Source organism: Embiotoca jacksoni, unplaced genomic scaffold (genome assembly GCF_022577435.1).
Source record: "Embiotoca jacksoni isolate LCO1_2020_lvr unplaced genomic scaffold, fEmbJac1.0.p SCAF_1, whole genome shotgun sequence".
NCBI lineage: Eukaryota > Metazoa > Chordata > Actinopteri > Embiotocidae > Embiotoca > Embiotoca jacksoni.
The window spans coordinates 19,986,643-20,006,421 of NW_027185229.1; the positions used below are offsets into that span (position 1 = coordinate 19,986,643).

The window sequence follows — 19,779 nt, forward strand, 5'->3', positions numbered from 1 at the left end:
AATCACCTTCACACTTATCACCCTTTCTGTGACCATTTTTCATCAATAAAGCTTCCTTCACCTGGAGGATTCAGATGTCACTTTGGCTAAACAAAAAAAATGCTATCAAGATCACGAAGCAAATTGTCGACGAGGGCAGTGACTCAGATGTCTGGAAACAGGCTAGCATTACTGTATTGCTCACGCCACAACTTTTTCCAATAAATATGATGCTCACAATATAAATGTAACAGCATTAATGAGGCAGGAAACTCATTTGAGTTGTTCGTTAAACCTCAAGGATTCACACAATGTGTTTTCTCGAGAAATTGACTGTTAACGGGGTATTTTCAGTTTAAGACTGAATTGTAAATAAAACAAAAAAGGTTTGTTATGGTAACTGTCAGTGACATTTGAATCAATAACTTTATATACAGCACAACCAACATAAAATGTACGGCTCAACAAGGCAATAGCAACACAAATTGGCTACTGTGCAGTGGTACTGGCGGTTGTATTAAATTATATAATTTATATAATATTTAAAGAATAAATTGACAAACAGCTAGTCATTATTCCTATTATTAAAAAAAAGCCTTTGCTAAGACTGAAAAGGAAGACAAGCAACTGCTGCTGGGGATTGAACAAATATTTCAGCTTGCTTATGAGCTTGGGTGCACATTTAGCCTTTCTGTACACGCAGTTGGATGGCAATACTATATCTTTTGAATTGGTGGAAAATGCTTATTGCATTTCCGGTCTCCCTTAGAATAGGTCACCTGGATATCTTGGATCATTCTGCTGTTTATCCAGCTTCAGATATCCAACCCATTTACAAATCACGAATGTTGTATGATTTTGCTTTACCACAATTTTCTCATAGTCGCTCTTTTTACTTTTACAACGTGTGTGTTTTCCCTTGTTTTGGCCGACGTAACCCATATAACGTAGCCTACGGTGATTGTGCAGATGAGCCAAAATGCAGCACAGATACATTTGTCACACAATATATTGATCACTGTATTATCATTACTGAGCACTATCCTAAATGGACACTGAGACAACGGACCATCCAGAAAATATAATGCATCAAATATCCCTCTCATTATTAACAAAAAGAATCGTGTGCCCACCCACGATACAGTTTCAACGATGGTGCAAGAAACTGGGCAGGCATCCAGGATTACCTCTGCAGCAGAAGAGGGTGAAACCTGACTCTCTCTCACGATCACACATACACGTCAAACTCACACTATTTCTAATCATTAAAGCCACATACAGTTAACCGCAGTAAAGTGCACATGGAACAAGTGCACAGGGCACAGTGACTGAGTTCTGATATCGCTGTGACCACAGGTGCACAATTGTAAAGAGGGTACATTTTAGAGGAATACATTATGGGTGATTGACCTTGTTCATTAAAATCAAATCTTGTTCTTTCCTTCAAAAGCTGAGTGCTCTTTACTGTGATGCGCTGGCAATCCGATGGCAGAAGAGAACGGAGTGTTTCATAGGAGAAGAGTGATGTCCATGACGATGCAGAGACACAAGAGAATGTACAGAACAATAAATAAGATCCTGAGAGCAAAACAATGCTGAACTTGCTTGCACATTTAGTGAATGCATGTTACTTTGCAGTAGCAAGTTTGGACTTGTGCCCATACTCATATTTCGACATAACTGAATTAATAGGTGATTTTTTTTTTTTTATATATATATAAAAGCAAATGTACCCAGAAAATGTGCCGTAAACTAATTCATTTTACATTATTGACTTGTTTTAATGTCACCTTATAATTTATCTTAGTGAAAAAGACTTTTCCCCAGGGGCATGGCCCAATTGATTTGTACTCAATATTCAAAAGATATTAGGCCCCAATTAATTGCAGGGGGCATTTGGGAATATGGACCTGCAGTTTCTCTGAAGGGCCATTTTCTAGTGTGCACAGGATTTTACTGTAAGACTGTCTGTTCCCAAAGACACGACATTTGAATGTCTTAGATCCAACTTGTTAACACCCCACTGACACTGTGGAGTACTGTCTTTTGCACCTTAATTAAGCTGTTCCATGAAGAGATAACACTGAAAAGCTTGTGCTATGGATTTATGTCAATTGTGATGCAGGACTGTGGAGACACCTGCATTACATTTTTGAACTTGCATATTGTTAATACGTTGTAATCTCTATTTACATCCCCTTACACTGAATTACTGCCACACAAATGGTTGAGAGGTTCATGCTGTCTCAAACAAAGGATTTAGCTGAACCTGGCAAGATTTTCACTGTTATACAAGAGAAATTAATATATTTTCAAAGTGTGACTAGATTTTAATCTTTTCTGTTGCCAAAGTACCAATCAGAATGTATTTTTAATGCAGGGCAAAGTTCACTTCTGTTGCACTGCAAAGTAGTTTTGTTTGTTAATTATGTTGTCCTAATCTGTGTTGTGTTTGAAAAATTAAATCAAAGATTCTCATAGTGTACGACCATTGTGTTAACAGTTAGCAGAAGGTCAAACCCATAGTAGTCAGCAGCGCCATTAAATAGGAGAATTTATTCAGTGAATCGGACACCAGCAACTTGTGGCCACAGTTTAAACTAACAACTGTCCCAGTTCAAGTGCCAATCCTCACTGGCTAGCTAACTCACAGGCTAAATGTTAGGTGCTATCTTTTATTACTCTAGTTTAGTGTAACTAATGAAATAAACAGTGATTCAGGAATTAGCACATACATTTAAAAAAAAAAAATCTTAAAATTAAGAATCCCAATACTTAAGTGAATTGATGTTTTTCTTCCACCCCTAATGCCAACTGAGATGGATTTATGTCATTAGATATAGAGAGACACCCACATCCAAGTCAGGAAGGCTGGATACAATACAGGTAGAGATAACCGAACTGTTTGGCCAAGTTTGTTTAAGCAGTATTATCCTTATTAGGTAACAGTTTGGACCTCAGGGTGTTGTCAAAGAGCCAAGCAGTCCCCTGAACTCACTTTACATGCAGTACACTGTAGATACAGATCTCAAACTATGATAACAGAGAAGCAAATGTTCAGAAGAAGAAAAAGAAAAAAAAAGAGGGGATGGGGGTAAATCTGAACAGAAAATTAAATTAATCACCAAATATTTTGATAATCAATTCAAATTTTAGCTCTATATCTTAAGTAATATATATATTTCCCCACAGCAGTAAATGGAATATATTTTGTTTTTGAACTGTTGGTCAGACAACATAAAAAGTACCAATGTGTTAATTATGGCACTTGGAAAGTATTAAGTACATTTTTCACCATCTCCCAACATTTTATAGACCAAACGATTAATGATGACCCACAAAATCACATAAAATTAAAAACAATACAAATAATGGTTGGTGCAGCCGAAATAAATATACTGACTAAACAGGTATTGGAAATGGTTGCATATTCCCCCCTGCTAGTATAGTTAGTAAGTTCAGCAATGTAGGAACTTATGTGGTCACTTCTACTAACTGGTATGTAAATATATATAAAAAAAAAAAGAGTACTACAGTTTTTAGTTGTGGGCCATTTTAATGTGATCACACCTTTTCTTAAATAATTATAATGAACAATCATTTACTTCGTTTAAGAAAAAGTCACAAAATGTTTAAAGCAGAATTTTTTTAATTAAATTAATCTTGTGCACATGACCATTTCAGAGGCTTTTCCCCCTCCTCCTCACTGTTTTCCCTTTTCATCTTTTAACTGTAGTTATTACAGAAGGCTAGTTCACTAAGACCAATGACTGAACTTAGTTGTCCAACAACCGCATTGGGACAGCAGTGCTATTTTAGGATATCTGTTGTAGTTAGGCAGTACAGTGATATTCTTCTCAGAATTAACCCAATCCTGATTCCCCATCAGAAACAAAGACAGTTGGCAGAGCCCTCGTATTTCTGCAGTAACTCTGTGCGAGCCTGGGCGTTTAGGAAGCTCCTCACTATGCTTAGTCCTGCGCTGTTCTGTGGTGCACTGAGTGCATGGGTTCATTGATTGTATCTCTCTCCTGGTACTTTAATGGTCGTGGTACACTCGTCTCTGAACCCAGCATTAGCATGGTCAAGTTATTTCCTCTCAGGGGCTATTTCCACTGACCAAACAGGATTTTTCCGTTCACTCCTTCAAACTTGTGTAAGAAAACGGCAAGCTGTGTTTTTCCATCATTTCCTATACACTGTGCGGGGACACAGGAAGCAAGAAGTGACTGTGTTTTGTGGTATTTATTCATAATTTTTTTTTTTTTTTTTTTTTTTTTTTTTTTTTTTTTTTTAAGAGACAACTGCATGGATGCTTTAATTCTGAAAAAGTGGGTTTTCTGTAATTGTTATCATTAAAGCAGTAAACTGTCTACTTGATTCCAGCTGATTCCTCCCCAAACCTAAACAAGTACAAATATACACACACACACACACACACACACATACTTTTTTGTACTGTAGTTGACATACTGTACAGTACTTGTTCAGGTAAAAAAAAAAAAGTCAGATCTAGATCTAAGTGTCTCCTAAATGCCTCAATTATAAACCAATCCTCTGTGAAGTGTACAAGACATCACTGAATGTTGAAACCCAAACAATGACCTAAGCGGTGATGCATACATTCAAGCACAGATGTGACCGAAAAGAAAAATCCCAGCGAGTGGCCCTTATGCCAACAATCAACCTGTCAATACTGAACTTTCAAGGGCACCATTTGTATTTTCATTTCCCTCTCAGGTCATAATGTGGCATATGAAAGTGATAGTAAATACCAATCGATAACCAGAAATCCATAAATTGCTTTATTGGCACAATGCAGGTAAACATATTCAATTCTGCATATTCTATAAAAGACTGAACCACAAGACAGAGGTATCCACATCCACACATTATCAACATCAATTTTGTGTGATGACTGAATTACACATGGGGATAGGAAGGGTAAAGGAAAAAAAAAAAAGAATAGTCCAGGTGGGAGTGCTCTATCATGCAGCTTTTCCAGCAGCAGTAAAGGACGAGGGGATGACTTACTGACTTGCAACACACATGCACACACAAACACACACTCTCCACTGCAGGTAATTGGTGTCATGAAAACTAGCCTGTCAGTTCCCAAGAAGTTGGTAGTGCTCTCTTACACCCCACACCTCACCCACAATCTGACATCCACCTTCATCCCACTGGTGTATGCACTTTTAGAACTTTCTCAGTTTTTGCATTGCACAATTTTGTCGTTAACCAATGACTCTTCAAGGTTCTCAAAAAAAAAAAAATGATGGAGGATATAGGAGTTCTAAAATATAAGTATATTTAGTAAAACTTTGTACTTATATATGTAGGCATGTAAAATGCCATCCCCGCCAAATGCAATCGCAGTTAAATCTTGATAACTTAATGTTTCTGTTATTTGAATAGTGTCAGCTAAAGCCCATGGGCAACGGAAGAAGTTAATTACATTTTGTTTAAACGTAATCCCTGCTGTCGTACAGCATCCGCCCTGCAGCGTATGATGAGATCAAAGTTTGCCAATGAATTGTAAAGCCTTTATACATAATATATAGTCACATGATGTCTCCTTAAAGGCCACAGTACAGGGCAGCGGGTGAGCTGTGAGGAACATTGTGTTAAAAAATGAGGCATCATATTGCTTATGATATTGCTATTGGCTGTTTTTGGCAATGCCCAAATTCTGTGCTATAGTTAGCATATTGAATACTGACAAGGCATTCATAAAAAAAAGGATCTTTGGTTGTGGGTTTTTTTTTAATTAGCCAAAATAAACTACACTGGCCATAGATTTAATTCATCACTATTAGCAGAATCACTCATAGTATCAGCTCCAGTGTGCACTGGGACATGTATGTACATGTGTGCAACTCTGTGTGAGAGTATATTCAAGACTCTCTGGAGACTTTCCAGTCCCTTCATGTTGTCACAGGGTTTGGCACTGTGCTTGTTTCTCCAGATGTTCCCACCATCCTGTCTCTCTCGCTCTGCCTACTCTGAATATCCATTTTTCAGGGATGAGAAACTCACTTTTAAACTTTCCATGTCTTTCTGTCTGCTTCCTCGTCAAATGCAAACATAACTGTTGCCCAAATCCCACCCCCTCCCTTCCCTGTGTAACTGATGAGTGTGAAAAATGTTTTCCCTGCAGACAAATATGTACATAACTGTAGCATTTCCCTATCTAAACACGTTGCAAAGATGGCAAAAAGGAAACAACTGTGAAAAATAGGGGTTAAAAAGCACAGGTACTAAAACGGAAAAAAAAAGCTACTAAGGTCAAACTTGACCACATCTATACACACAAATTTACATACAAACCAGCCTCTTCTCATTTCTGTTGAACAACAAATAAATAAATAACACTATTCAACCACATGTTTCCCTCCACAGCACAGTCTGCAGCAATGCTGATTACTGAGCTCATTCCAAAGGCAGTCTTATACACTGAAACAAGTTACTATACCCACAGCAGTTATTGGATATTTCACCACACAACACAGCACACTACACTAGCCACCACACTAAAAGATTACAAGAATTGAAGTATTTCACAACATGTCAAGTGGAGTGCAACTGCTTCCAACTAATCCCTTGCTCTCTCCACAGTGTTAAAACTAGTCTCTCAAATTCAACAGAAATGCCATTGTTTTAAAAGGATTTACTTACAGTGAAACCGCAGAGAGAGGGAAATGTGGTGGCGGTGCTCGGTACAGCTTCTCCAGATATCCCTTTTGGTGCTGATGATAGTTGTAGTAGGAGGGTGGCCTGTCCAACACTAAATATAACCTAGAGAGCTTGTAGCAGGAGCAGACAACAGGCTGAACCAGGCTTTTCCACATCGCATGGACAGTGTATTTGCCATAAGCGGACTCATTGTGAACGGCTATAAATCTGCAGAGCACAGGAAAAGTACAAGAACAAGAAGCTTCACACTAGGGCTCTGTCCCTAGAACAAATGAAGGGAGGGAGGGAGGAAAGGAGGGAGGGAGGGAGGAAGGAAGGCAGAGAGGGAGAGATGGAGGGAGAGGGAGAGAGAGAGAGAGAGAGAGAGAGAGAGAGAGGTTGGGAGAGAGCGAGTGTCGTGTGTGTGTGTGTGTGTGTGTGTGTGTGTGTGTGTGTGTGTGTGTGTGTGTATATAGGACCTGCTAACATGACCTCTTGTAATGAGAGCACACACTTAGTCTTTGAACAAAAAAACGTTCTTGTGAATTGACAGTCATCAACATGTCCTCAGTAGGTGTATGTTTGGTTGGTTGATGTTTTTTGGTGATGTATTTGGCTTTTTTTAATTATTACTTTTAACTGCTAAGAAAAAACTAAAGTTCTTGTCACGATATGTTTTCAAAAGTAACAGAAAGGATCACCACTGCTATCAGCCCTTAACCTTCTTTGATGTATTGTATTTTCAAAAACAAGGAAAAGATAAGATAAAGTTGAACTAGAATGATACATTGTAGAAACACGCAAATAAGTGTGTCATGTTGCCCCCGAGTCTCTGAATGCTTTGGAGCTTGAAGTATGGCTTTATCACTGACCACACCCTCTCCAGCAAAATCCAAATTGTGTGGGTGGAGCCTAATTGGGCAAGCAAACAGTAATCCCCACAGCAGAATGTCACAATATGAAGGACCTGTCAGTCAAGTTGAACAAGCTTTTAAACTTTCAGTTTTAATATCTTATAGTACAAAGAGTTTCAAAATTTCCACCAATCACACAAAGGATTAATGAGTTGAGATTTAAAGAAAACAATCGCATTTTCTTTTTTTTCTTTTTGCTTGGGAAAAATTTGATATTTAACAGTCAAACGTCTATTTGTGTTTCACCAAATGTTATGTGAATGCGGTGAAAATAGTCAATAAACAGTGTGAAAGCCAGATAGAGACCTAAAGACAAGGCACATATGAGAGGGTGGGCAATGCAGTCAAGTCTTCATGGCTTCATAGCCCACCGGGAGCGTTTCCAAAGCAGGCATTTTGTCTGCCCGATTTTGTGGACTTCCTGATTTGGTCATTTTTCCCTGATTTTTGTGGCTCTAGCGTGGGAAAGAAGGCTGTGTCATTAAATGGTTTCTTTTCTTGTCCATTTTGTGTTTAATGTTGTTATTTCCTTCTTTGTGCTATAGCCTACAGACAAAGTTAATAGAGTTTGTTGTGATTCAGTTGCTAAAAACATTCATCCTCATAATTATTTCATACCTAATTTACATGCAGTGCCGATAGCAGGAGGAGAATGCATTTCCTCCCCTACTAGAAAGACCAGAGGGCTAGACGCTGCTGTGATGTGATATACGATAGGGAGTCTGCACAGAGCATGATCTTAAACACATCACATCATACTAAGACATCTTCTTGACAACTGGGTGAATCTTAACAACAGATGAAGACAGCGAGGTGCAGTTGAAACTTGCAGAACCAGCCAGTGGCTGGACAATGTGTTTAAAACATTTTGTGAGGTTATTTAATAACATAGATGGCGAAAGCTGCAAAGTACATGATCAAAGAGATTAAAAGTGAGCTTTTAAGGAGGTGAAGCCTATTTTGTTGACCCACAATGTATTTATTTGCATTAAGTATACAGGGAATTGAAATATTTAATTCAAAGTCAAATACAAGTTTTTCTTTGTTTCCGTTTTCTTTTTCTCTCTATCACTCTGAAAATAATGAATCAGCTGAAGAGAAAGTATTTGGTCTTGTAAACATGGGGGAGCCACAAGAAAAAGTCATGTCTTGTTAGACAATTCGCCTTTACAACTATGTGTGTGCCTGAGCATTCAAGAGTGTCATATTCTTTAACTTATGCACTGAGACTATTTTTAACAACCTTGACACAACACATAGAGAGTGTGTGTGTGTGTGTGTGTGTGTGTGTGTGTGTGTGTGTGTGTGTGTGTGTGTGTGTGTGCACCCACAAATGCACAATTCTGCACACATACACACACAGTGCTTAAAGTCTTAACACGAGAGGATGACACATGAGGCAGAGCGGAGGTCTTCCCATGCCCCCCCCTGCCCTTTCTGTTGTACTTGGACATCTCCCACAGGCTGAGCTGTAAATAGACTGTACCCCCAAAAACCTTCACACACATTCAAACACAACATATGAGAGCACACACAGAACTATATTTAGATACCTACTCCAGCCTGCCACCAAGTACTAAAACGGCCTCCTTCCACAGTGAGACGGGGCACATCAGCTCGACCACGGAGACTAAGCCACATCTTGCCTCCAATTATAGGCAGATTCAATTTGTAATGTAAAATAGTTTTCAAGAACAACTTAACAGTTTTGCACAGGCTGGCCAGCTTAGGTTTAATTAAGTACAGTAGCGCAGAGGAATTAAATACATGCAGTGCATCTTCCAGCACCTCTGGCAAGCTCATTGAACATCTGTAACCATTAACATCCAAACAGATCACAGTAATAGTTTATGATATGTCAGGTCGGGTCTAATAGCCATACCACAGAATAGAAACAAAGTTGTATTGAATTATTTGTCAGGACCCAGCAACATCAAAGACTGTACAGTAAATTACCACACTAAAATCACTGCAACGGCCAAACCATAGCAGCACAGTAAATGAATGGAGTCTGAGATATTGCTCTTCCGCATTAGGATTGTCAACAGTAGCTGTGAACAAGGTACTGTGGAAAGATGTGTAAGCAAAAACACAGTAACTCACACATACATTGAGATGTCTTGACATATAATCAGATCCCTGTATCCAAAATGTTGAGTTCATTTGCTTATCAGGACAGAACATCCGTGAAATTAAGGCAAAGTAAAGAAGCAGAATGTTGCCTACAGGAGATAAAGAGGCAGTTAAGAAAATACTATGTCTGTTCAAAGTTAGATCATGGATATCTCAGTAAACTGCTTACAGTTGGTCCCATCATCATGCATCTATTTACTGACTTCTCAAGTGAGCTTTAGTAGAATTAATTATTAGATCATTTGTGTGTGGATTTTTGTATTTGACTCTTTGTTTGTGGTTTGCAACAACAAAAAAAAGAAAGACAAAAATTATGTTCAGAGAGCCAATATTTAGCATTTTTCTGATTATCGGTATCGGTATTTTTAGTGTTCAATCGCCGATAAAACGAATTAATAAAAAATGCGCTGCTTTAGCTCTGATGCCGCGTCTCAGTCTGTAGTCACCACTATGTGGTGTTGAGCAATGTCCCGTCCACAGCTTCATCTGATTGGTTACATCTTACGAGTAATAGCCCATCGACGCTGAGAACTTCTCTGCCACAGAAGAAGCGCACTACGCTTCAGTGGCAGTGAAGCCTTCAGCACCACAATCGCGTCATATTTACTTGCTCTTTTTTTAACATTTTAACGACACACATTGTGTTTCATAAAAGTTTGTCTAACACGTGTGGCAACTCGTTATCCTGTGTTTCTTCTACCACTGTCTGGAGAGAGCAGCCCTGCCGACGGACCTCCTGCCCCGCCAGAACCAAACAAGATATTATGTTATTTACCGACTCCCTGAGCTCCCGCTTCATTTCAGCAGTGTGAGAGTCGCTCAAGCATTTTTGCTGTCACTGAAAGCCCTCGCTAATTTCTGTGCTGCTGCTCTTTTGCTCGCTCTGTCTATCGTGAAGGCCGGTGTGTCTCTCACAGACAGTGCAGCAGAGCAGAAGAGGCAGAACAGGAGATGGACACAGGTGAACGGAGGTTATGTTACTGACTGTAGTTGTTTATAACAACTACAGTCGTTATGCGACTGTAAAAAAAAAAAAAAAGCGCAATGAAAGCCCAAAGTTAAGCTATTAATGAACAAACCAAAATCATCAAAAGATTACATAGTGACGGCATTTGTTCATTTAAAGTCATTTGAATTACGTTTTCCGTGAGAATTTGTTATTCCAAATTTTTACACAAAGATTTATATTTTTACTGCAACTGTATATCAGTTCAAAATATCGGTTTATCGGTCTCCGTGATTACCAACAATCAGTATCGGCCCTGAAAAAGCAATACCGGTCGATCCCTAATGGGAAGCACCTGAACTACCGTCTTCAGGTCTTTCCACAGATGTTCTATGGCGTTTAAATCTGGGGCTTGTTTTGAAGCCACTTGAATGTTGTCTGCTTGCTTTGTTTGCTTCCGCTCACTATCCTGCTCTTTGGAGCAGGCTATTTTTTCCGGGATCTCTGTATTTGACTGGGTTCATCTTTTCCTCAGTTCTGCCCAGAGTCCTTGGCGCTGCTGCGGGAACCCAATATCACGATGCTGCCGCCACCACCACGCATCACCATAGGGTTGATATTTGCCACACGATGACCAGTGCCTTGTATTCACCAAACATGGTGCTCTCAGTTTTAGCCAATGAGTTCAAGTTTGGTTTCATCAGACTAGAGAGTATTTTCCTTGTGTTTGAAATCCTATATTGTTTTTATCATTTGCTTTGTCTTGACACTCTACCATGAAGGCCTGATCGATGAATTGTTGCAGAGATGGGTGTTCTTCTGGCAGGTTTTCTCAACTCTGTTAAAGTGACCACCGTACCTCCGTGACCAAGGCACTTCTCGCTCGGTTAATCAGTTGTTTGGACAACCGACTTGAAGAAGAGAATGGTGGTTTCAATCTTCTTTTATTTCTCAATGATGAAGGCCACCGTGCTCTTCGGGCCTAACTTCACTCCAACAGATAATTTCTCACGACTTCAGTTCTCCTCACTGTGATTATAGTCTAAAACCCCATTCACATTATTGTTCACCCAGTTAATCTGAAGGGTGGATGAATCAGCGACCAGTGATGTGATGAAGTGGGTGTTTCAAAACGTAGTTGCAGTGGTAGAGTCTCGGCACATATGGTGGCCAGTACTGATTGCTTAAAGGCTGCTCAAATGGTTTCAAAATTAACACAAGGTGTACACCCATTAGGATGCAACGACTGAGAAAGAGTCTCTATGGAGGGAGCCCAGACCCATATATTTAAGCTTTAGAAATGGTTTTATACCGTTGACCTGATCAACGGTTCACTGAAGTTTTTTTTGAGGAGGTCTACAGAGAGTTCCTTGGACTTGATGATGTGTTTTTTGTTCTGACATGCAGTGTAGATTGCAGGATCGTATATGGACTGGCCTGTGCCTTTCTAAACGATGTGCAGTCCATTCAGTTTGCCAGAGGTGGACTTCAGTCAATTTATAGACACATCACAGTTTTCAGTTTTTGATTTATAATAAATTTGCAAATATTTCTAAAATGTTTTCACTGTGTCAACATTGTTAATTGGGCGTAGGATGTAATACAATGACAATTGCATCCTTTTAAAATTGAATTTACAGCACTATAAACTGCAAAAAGTAAAATGGTCTTAAAACTCTCTAAAAAGCAACTGTCTATGAGGTAAAGTGTGACTAAAAGTGCAATAAATAACATCTGGATTTAAGCTGGATACAAGGAACTTGATGACCCTTGACAAGGGTCATTTAAAATCCAATATAAACTACAAAGCTTGTTACCAAATTCAGGGCTGAGTAGAGAGCTCAGAAAATAATTAACAAGTATAACTATATGAAAACATGTCTGCCAGAAGGTAATGCTTGCAGTGGTGCAGTTTTGTGATATAATCGGACACTGTGCTCTTAAGGAAAAATTATCTAACGGATCACAAAGATGTTTTTAAGATGTTCTTCATTTGAGATTTCAGAAAAATGCTTAAAATGCTTGAAATACATTCTGTGAAAGCTAATTCTACAAAAAGGCAAGCTTTTTTGTTTTGTTAGTATTTGTACAGACAATGCACAAGCTTGTTTCCTACATGGGTTTGCAGCTACATTATTAATAAGAACCAGCATCGATGGCTAGCTGATGCTGAGTGGTGGAAAGAACGATACAAGAGAAACATGATCAGGAGAGTTGGAAGCACAGACGGATTTCCGACTACCCTTCACCTTGCAGGAATCCCATTGCACAGCTTTAGTTGTATTTAGAGAGTCTGTGTCATTCAGTAAGCACTGGTTCATCCACAAGGCTAAATGTGATTTACTGTGAGGCAAGAAACAATTTGAGCACACAAGTGCAATGCAGGTTTCCAAAAGTGACCTGCATTTATTGTGCATTAATACTCCAGAATTTCTAAAAGCAGATACAGCATAGTAGCTGTGCACTAAAAGTGGTACTCGTGTGACAGAACAGCTTATTCTGTTAAAAGAGTGACGCAGAGTGCAACACAAGGACAGCTTCAATGCCCCAACTATCGTGTACAATGACAAATGATTGTGACTTCTAAATGACCTCACCGTTGTGCAGTATAATAACTGTGAACATCAACGCACACTCCTAGACTACAGCGATGTTTGAATCTGGGCTATTTTTGTGAGATCAAGGTTCTTCACACCTCCCGCCCTATTAAACACTCTTTAATATACTAACCCCATGACCTGTAGCATAACACCGGCACTTCACACAGCAATGCACTTCATAGAGTCTATTATATATCAATACCAACATGTCAATCTGTCAATTCATCATAAAGTCCTATATCCCATCTCAGTTCATACCACTGTCCCCAACACAATAACATCACGTGGACATAATGTATCTATAACATACTGGACAACGGACAGTAAATCCTCTAACCTTGCTGTCAACATTTCTTCAAAATAATATATACCATACAAAACCAAAACACAGGCATCAATTTAATCCACCAATGCTGGTGTCTTAGACCAATTCTTGAACACCCAAACAAATGCATCAGAAAGATATACTCTTTCTCTAGTTTTTGATAATGTCTTTGTTTTTAATTGAGCTTCATACGCAGAGCGTAATCCCTTTAACAGACACAACATGGATAAAAAATTTAAAAAAAAAAAAGGTAATCAATGGGATAAGAGAAAGTCAGAAATTGTTTTCAATTTTCAGAAATTTGCAACAATTTGGCCACTTTCTTTTTCTGTGACTTAAATTTTTTTTAAATCACCAACAATTTATTTATAAATGCATTATTACTTTCAATTTATAGCCATTGACCTACACAAAAGAGTGCCTAGCCCACATGGGGCACAATAATTTGTACAAAGTAAACAACAAAATATGTTGTCATTCCCCTCCAGAATGACTCATGGAAACAATTTCTGCTATAGCGCCCCCAGTCAGAAGACCATCAATTGTTGTGTTGTGACAAATTAAAGTTGCAAAAATAGACGTCATTTCTTATCTAATAACTATTTAGTGAAGGTTTAATTAGGTTTAGACATCTAATCATATTGTTAGATTAGGGTTATGGAAAGATCATGGTTTAAGTCAAATATGACTCTGTTAAGGTTCGGGATCTTTCTTCATTATGGTTGATAAAAAACATTTCTGGTTAAGGTTATGAGAACAATTGCGGTCTGGTTTAATAAAAACACCGTTAAGCATTGGTAGGAAACAGAATTTAAACAGTGGTCTCCAGCATTTTGTTATCCCAGCCTACCACTCTCCTCTCTTGTGGTGTTTATGGCATTTTAACAACATTACACTATTTCCTCTTTTGTTCCCAACAGACATGGTTCACAATTTGAAAGGCTAATGGAGAGCTTTGTCATTTGATTATAAACATATGTTGTTTTGGGGTATTTGCTTGAACCATTAATGGAGTCCTTTTTCTTCGGAGGACAGTTTGTGCTTATATGACATTACAAATACCACATAAATATAAACATCAATTAAACACACAACACTAGTTTGGTTCATCAGCCCAGAAGTCTCTCACTGACCAGACTGAAGGGGAGTGAGATCATTTTCAAGATTTTGGAATTGGTTTTATAAACCAGGGCGCCTTATTATTCTCAAAGAAGATACAGAAGATTTTACAGAATAGGAGATAAACGGTGTCATTTTAAGGTAATTTATCAATACATGTCTCTTGTCTTACTTCACCTCCACCAACTGCCTTTTTGAATACTTTTTCTGTGATACTAACAAATACTGAAGTACTAATTAAAGGCATACGCTTCTTGCTGCATACTGACCTTCGGGATCGGGAATTACTTCATGTGAATAAACAAAAGTCCATTTCCCAACTTTTCAAAATACAAGCATTAGCACATGTAAAGGATTGATCTTCTAATAACAGCACACAACAATTGGTTTGCTTTTTTTTCTGGGTCCAACTTGTTTATCACAGTCCAAACTACAGCACCAAAGAAATGTATGCAGATGTTTTATTTGGAGTTTTTAAATTAGTTTTTGTCATTTTGCAGTGAGATATACCTTCTAAAACCATGATGTGCACTCCAACCATGCAACTTTAAAATTTCCCACTCTTTTCTAATGATCAACAGACATGCACAGTGAATTCTGGGGGATTGTAACAAAGAACAGCTAGTCAGCAGGAAGGAACTTAGGTGACTACTAAGGAGGTACATGCTGTGCCTCATACGTGGCCGGAATTTTAAGCCTACAAGATATAAGGGTATGAAAGAAAAAAAAAAAACTAACATGCATAAAAGTACATGAAGAAAGCTTACACAGAAACATAATACAGCATATAAAAGAAAATAAAAACATGAAACAATTTTCTACTAATACATTTGTTAGTTTTCTACAATGTTGTCACTTACTTTGCAGTAATGAGTAATTCCTCAAAAATGAAATGCTGCGAGTTCCTTTAGTCCTACCGAGAGCTTTGCTGAGCAAAAGGTTTGACCTGAATGCTCCAAACACAAACAAATAACTCACTGTAAACCCACTAATGTGCAGTTTATCCTGGAGTCCAGATTATTTAACTGCAAGTGCTGAAAGTCCACTTTTGCCCATACTCAGAAATCAGGCTAGTTGACAAAGCATGGCTAACAACAGCATAACTTTTAACTCAAGTAATAAGGTAAACAGCAGAATTGGGTAATTAAAAAATGTGGCTGCTTATTTAAGAGTATATTGGGAGCTGCAACTGTCACTATTAAACCTTCTGTGCTATTGCTTTTTCAAATGTAACAGCAGTCACCACAAAATGTTTCAGAGGCAGTAGTGCTAACATCAAACAGGTAAAACGCACGCATAACAGTTGCTCAATTTGAAAATGTGTCCTTCGCAGAAATATTGCTTCATCCACACGGTGAACGGTGGCTCACAGTGTTTGTGAAAACCACGGCCACACTACTGACAACTGTACAACTGAAGAAGTTAGTGTCAAATGTTAAAAAAACAGGACACAGAGGCCCTTTGACAGTCTGAGTGTAAACAACTTAAATCACCTGTTAATGCCATTATTATGTTCTTTTAAAGAAGAAAGTGACATGTGCATACTTTACTTGTATAAAGCTGAACAATAAAATAGGTTTAGAAACAGATAGCTGTGGTCTCAACTTTGTAATTGGCACATCTGGACTGACAAAACAACAAGCTGCTTTATCACGGTGATTACATCACAAACATGCATTCCATCAAGCTACTGAGCAAAATGGAGAAAGGAGGAGGGAGGGAACAGGAAACACACAAGAAATAATTACAGACTGATTTTTCATCCATCTGTCCAGAGACTCTGTGAGGACCATAATGCCTGCAGTCGTGTTTCTGATTGTTGCAGAAAGAATTGGTCATGGTTAAATTAATTTTAATACTGTGCCATGATATGAAAATGACAGACAGAAGGAGCACTGAATGTGCAGCAGTAATTAACAGTCCTAAACGGCTCATTAGAATTCATGATTTCATTAACTAGTCACTTATTCTCTGTGCAGGTGTTTGTGTAAACATAAAGAAGTATTTACTTAAATGTTGAATTTATGCCATGGCTGTTCAGTTTGTCCTGTTTTGGCCAAATTTCTACGATTGGATCAATCACTCAACCGTCATTTAAGAACTACACTAGACATGCGAAGGCTTCGACCGGGTCCCTCGGGGGGTTTTGTGGGGGGGTGCTGCAACGGGCCATCCGGTCTCTATACAACTGCAGTAGGAGCTGGGTTCGTATTCTCGGCAATAAGTCAGCCACGTTCCCGGTGGGTGTTGGCCTCCGCCAGGGCTGTCCTTTGTCCCCGATCCTGTTTGTGACTTTCATGGACATGATATCTAGGTGCAGCCGGGGGGAGGGGGGGACGTCAAGTTTGGGGGTCTCGGGATCGCCTCTCTGCTGTTATCAGATGATGTGGTCCTATTGGCCTCTTCAGACCATGACCTCCCGCATTCACTGGGACGGTGCGCAGTCAAGTGTGAAGTGGCGGGGATGAGAGTTATCACCTCCAAATCTGAGGTCATGATTCTCTGCCGGAAACCGGTGGATCGCTCCCTCCAGGTGGGGACGGAGTGCCTGCCTCAAGAGAAGGAGTTTAAGTATCTCGGGGTCTTGTTCACGAGTGAGGGGAGGACGGAGCGGGAGATCGACAGGCGGATCGGTTCAGCTGCAACAGTAAAACAGGCGCTGCACCGGACCGTGTTGGTGAAAAGGGAGTTGAGCCGAAAGGCGAAGCTTTCCATCTACCGGTCGATCTACGTTCCGACCTTCACCTATAGTAACGAGCTCAGGGTCGTGACCGAAAGAACGAGATTGCGGTTACAAGCGGCCGAAATGCGTTTCCTCCGTAGGGTTCCCGGGCTCAGCCTTAGAGATAGTTTAAGGAGCTCGGACATCAGGAGGGAACTTGGAGTTGAGGCGCTACTCCTTCGCGCCGAAAGGAGTCAGCTGAGGTGGCTGATCAGGATGCCTCCTGGGCACCTCCCACTGGAGGTTTTCCGGGCACGCCCGACTGGCAGGAGACCCCGGGGAAGACCCAGAACACGCTGGAGGGATTATATATCCCAGCTGGCCTGGGAACGCCTCAGGATGCCCCAGGATGAGCTGGAAAATGTTGCAGAGGAGAGGAAAGTCTGGGCCAACTTGTTTGGCCCGCTGCCACCGTGACCCGATCCCAGATAAGCGGAAGAAAATGAATGGATGGTTGGACTAGACATGCATAATTGTTGACTATACATTTACTTCCTCAGCAATGTCCAGCATTCAACAATCTCCCAAAACCCCTGAGATTTCACGCACCCAAACACACTGAGATGTTGGCCCTTACTAACCCAAGCCCAAACAAGCAGTGTAATTACGTATGCATTATTCATTCGAGCAGCTCCAAAAGAGCTACTGTTTGTGAGGAAGAATAAATGGAGATTACAGTATGCCTTTCAAACTCAGATTTGAATCACTATCACCTGTACGTTAAGGGAGATTGTATATCTATTAAATACTTTCTTGTTTTCATAGTTTTGAACAATACTCATGCAGGGTATTATTGGATTTTACTCTCTAATTTTAGTCCTGAAATCCAGGAGTATGACAACAGTGTTGACCACACTTTTACAATGGAGTCCAAAGAAACAGACATCTAAAACACATATTTGGAATCAGGAGCAATTCTAGAGTCAGAGCAGCGATGAAATGTTTGATTTGACTCATCAGTCAGTTTTATAAAATAAACAATTATCACTATTATTATTTCTTCAAACACAATAATTGAAATATAGGTTCATTGTAGAGGTCACATTTGTTTGGGATGGGCATTTCAAGCTGATATGCTGTTTGATATTCACTGGGAACTATTTGACAATTCTTCAAAGACCCTTCCCTCCCCATGCCGCCGCAATTTCACACTCACTTACAAAAATAAAAGAGAGAGACTCACTAACACCGTAAACTCAAGCACAACAAATGCTATCAAACTCTTAAAACCGTCACCTTTGACAAAGCTGATGAGAAGCCTGCCTTTTAACTATCAAAGCAGCGATATACCACCACACCAAAACTCCCATACAGACTAATGAAGTATAACAGATCATCTGTCCTCGGTTAAGACTTTAAATGAATGACTCAAGATCTGTTCTATGACAACTTCTACTTCATTTATGTCTGAGATGAAAGCATGATAACTTTTTTGAGTTTTGTTTGAGATTTGATTACCTGGCAGGAATCAAGGCCTGGTAAACAAGGTGAAAGATGAACAAAACAAGACAAATGCTGGAGAGAATACCTAGAGTTGTATTTGTAATGGGGAAAACAAGGAAGCATCCTCGTACATCTCAACAAAGTTCATAATCTTCTGAAAAGAGAAGAAAAGTAGATTGTTTCTAATATAAAATATAATGATATATACATATCTGTATATTTTGAAATGTTTCTTCTTTGTGTGCCAGCTCATCTTTATGTATCATTGATGTGAAGTGCGTCATCTTAATTTGCATTGGTTCACCTTGGACACTGACTGTTGACAACTGTAACAATTAACCTTGCACACCGCAACAACAAAACAAATACTGAGCCACAACTGGTGACAACAGTTCACTTACAGTATACAAATAGGGGCTTGGATCAGGGGTTGTGTTACTTCCAGTAAAGTTGGCTATGATTTGAAAATCTACAACTAATACCACAAGCCTACAGTTAACATCAACTAAATATATAACTTATCACATAGGATTTACAGTAAACAAATTAAATTCTGGCCAAGAGGCAGGTACTGTATCCCCAATTAAATTTTCTGTTGGGCTATTTAGGTTCAGCTCCAGTTTTTGCCTCTACGGATCCATTTAAAAAATAGATTAAATACCTGGTATCTATTACAACTCCAGGTGGTTGTTTAAACAGTTGGATATTGGGTAACAGTTTAATTGTCTGGGTATTTTCTGAATAATTTAAGACTCTTCGAACCATTGGGATGAAAAATATTCACTCTGTTGCACAAAAAACAAAGATTTTATGCCTTTTTTTTTTTTTTTAAAGTGACGTACACTGTTCAGCCATAACTGACAGATGAAGCAGAAAATAGAACACAACACCCCAAGAATAAATCCTCCCTGTAAACAGATACA

General features: G+C 39.2%; 1 protein-coding gene across 2 annotated transcripts in view; it reads right to left on the bottom strand.

Annotated features, from left to right (window-relative positions):
• The window catches only part of atp2b2 (ATPase plasma membrane Ca2+ transporting 2), a 127,774-nt gene that overhangs the window by 106,712 nt on the left and 1,283 nt on the right, over positions 1–19,779 (bottom strand). The window contains exon 1 of one of the 2 annotated variants that reach the window (XM_069146343.1): positions 6,658–6,835. The exons of the other annotated variant lie outside the window; for it this stretch is intronic. The gene's annotated coding sequence lies outside the window, so the exon portion shown is untranslated. Of the gene's footprint in view, positions 1–6,657; positions 6,836–19,779 lie in introns of those variants that run through there. 2 annotated transcript variants of the gene reach the window in all.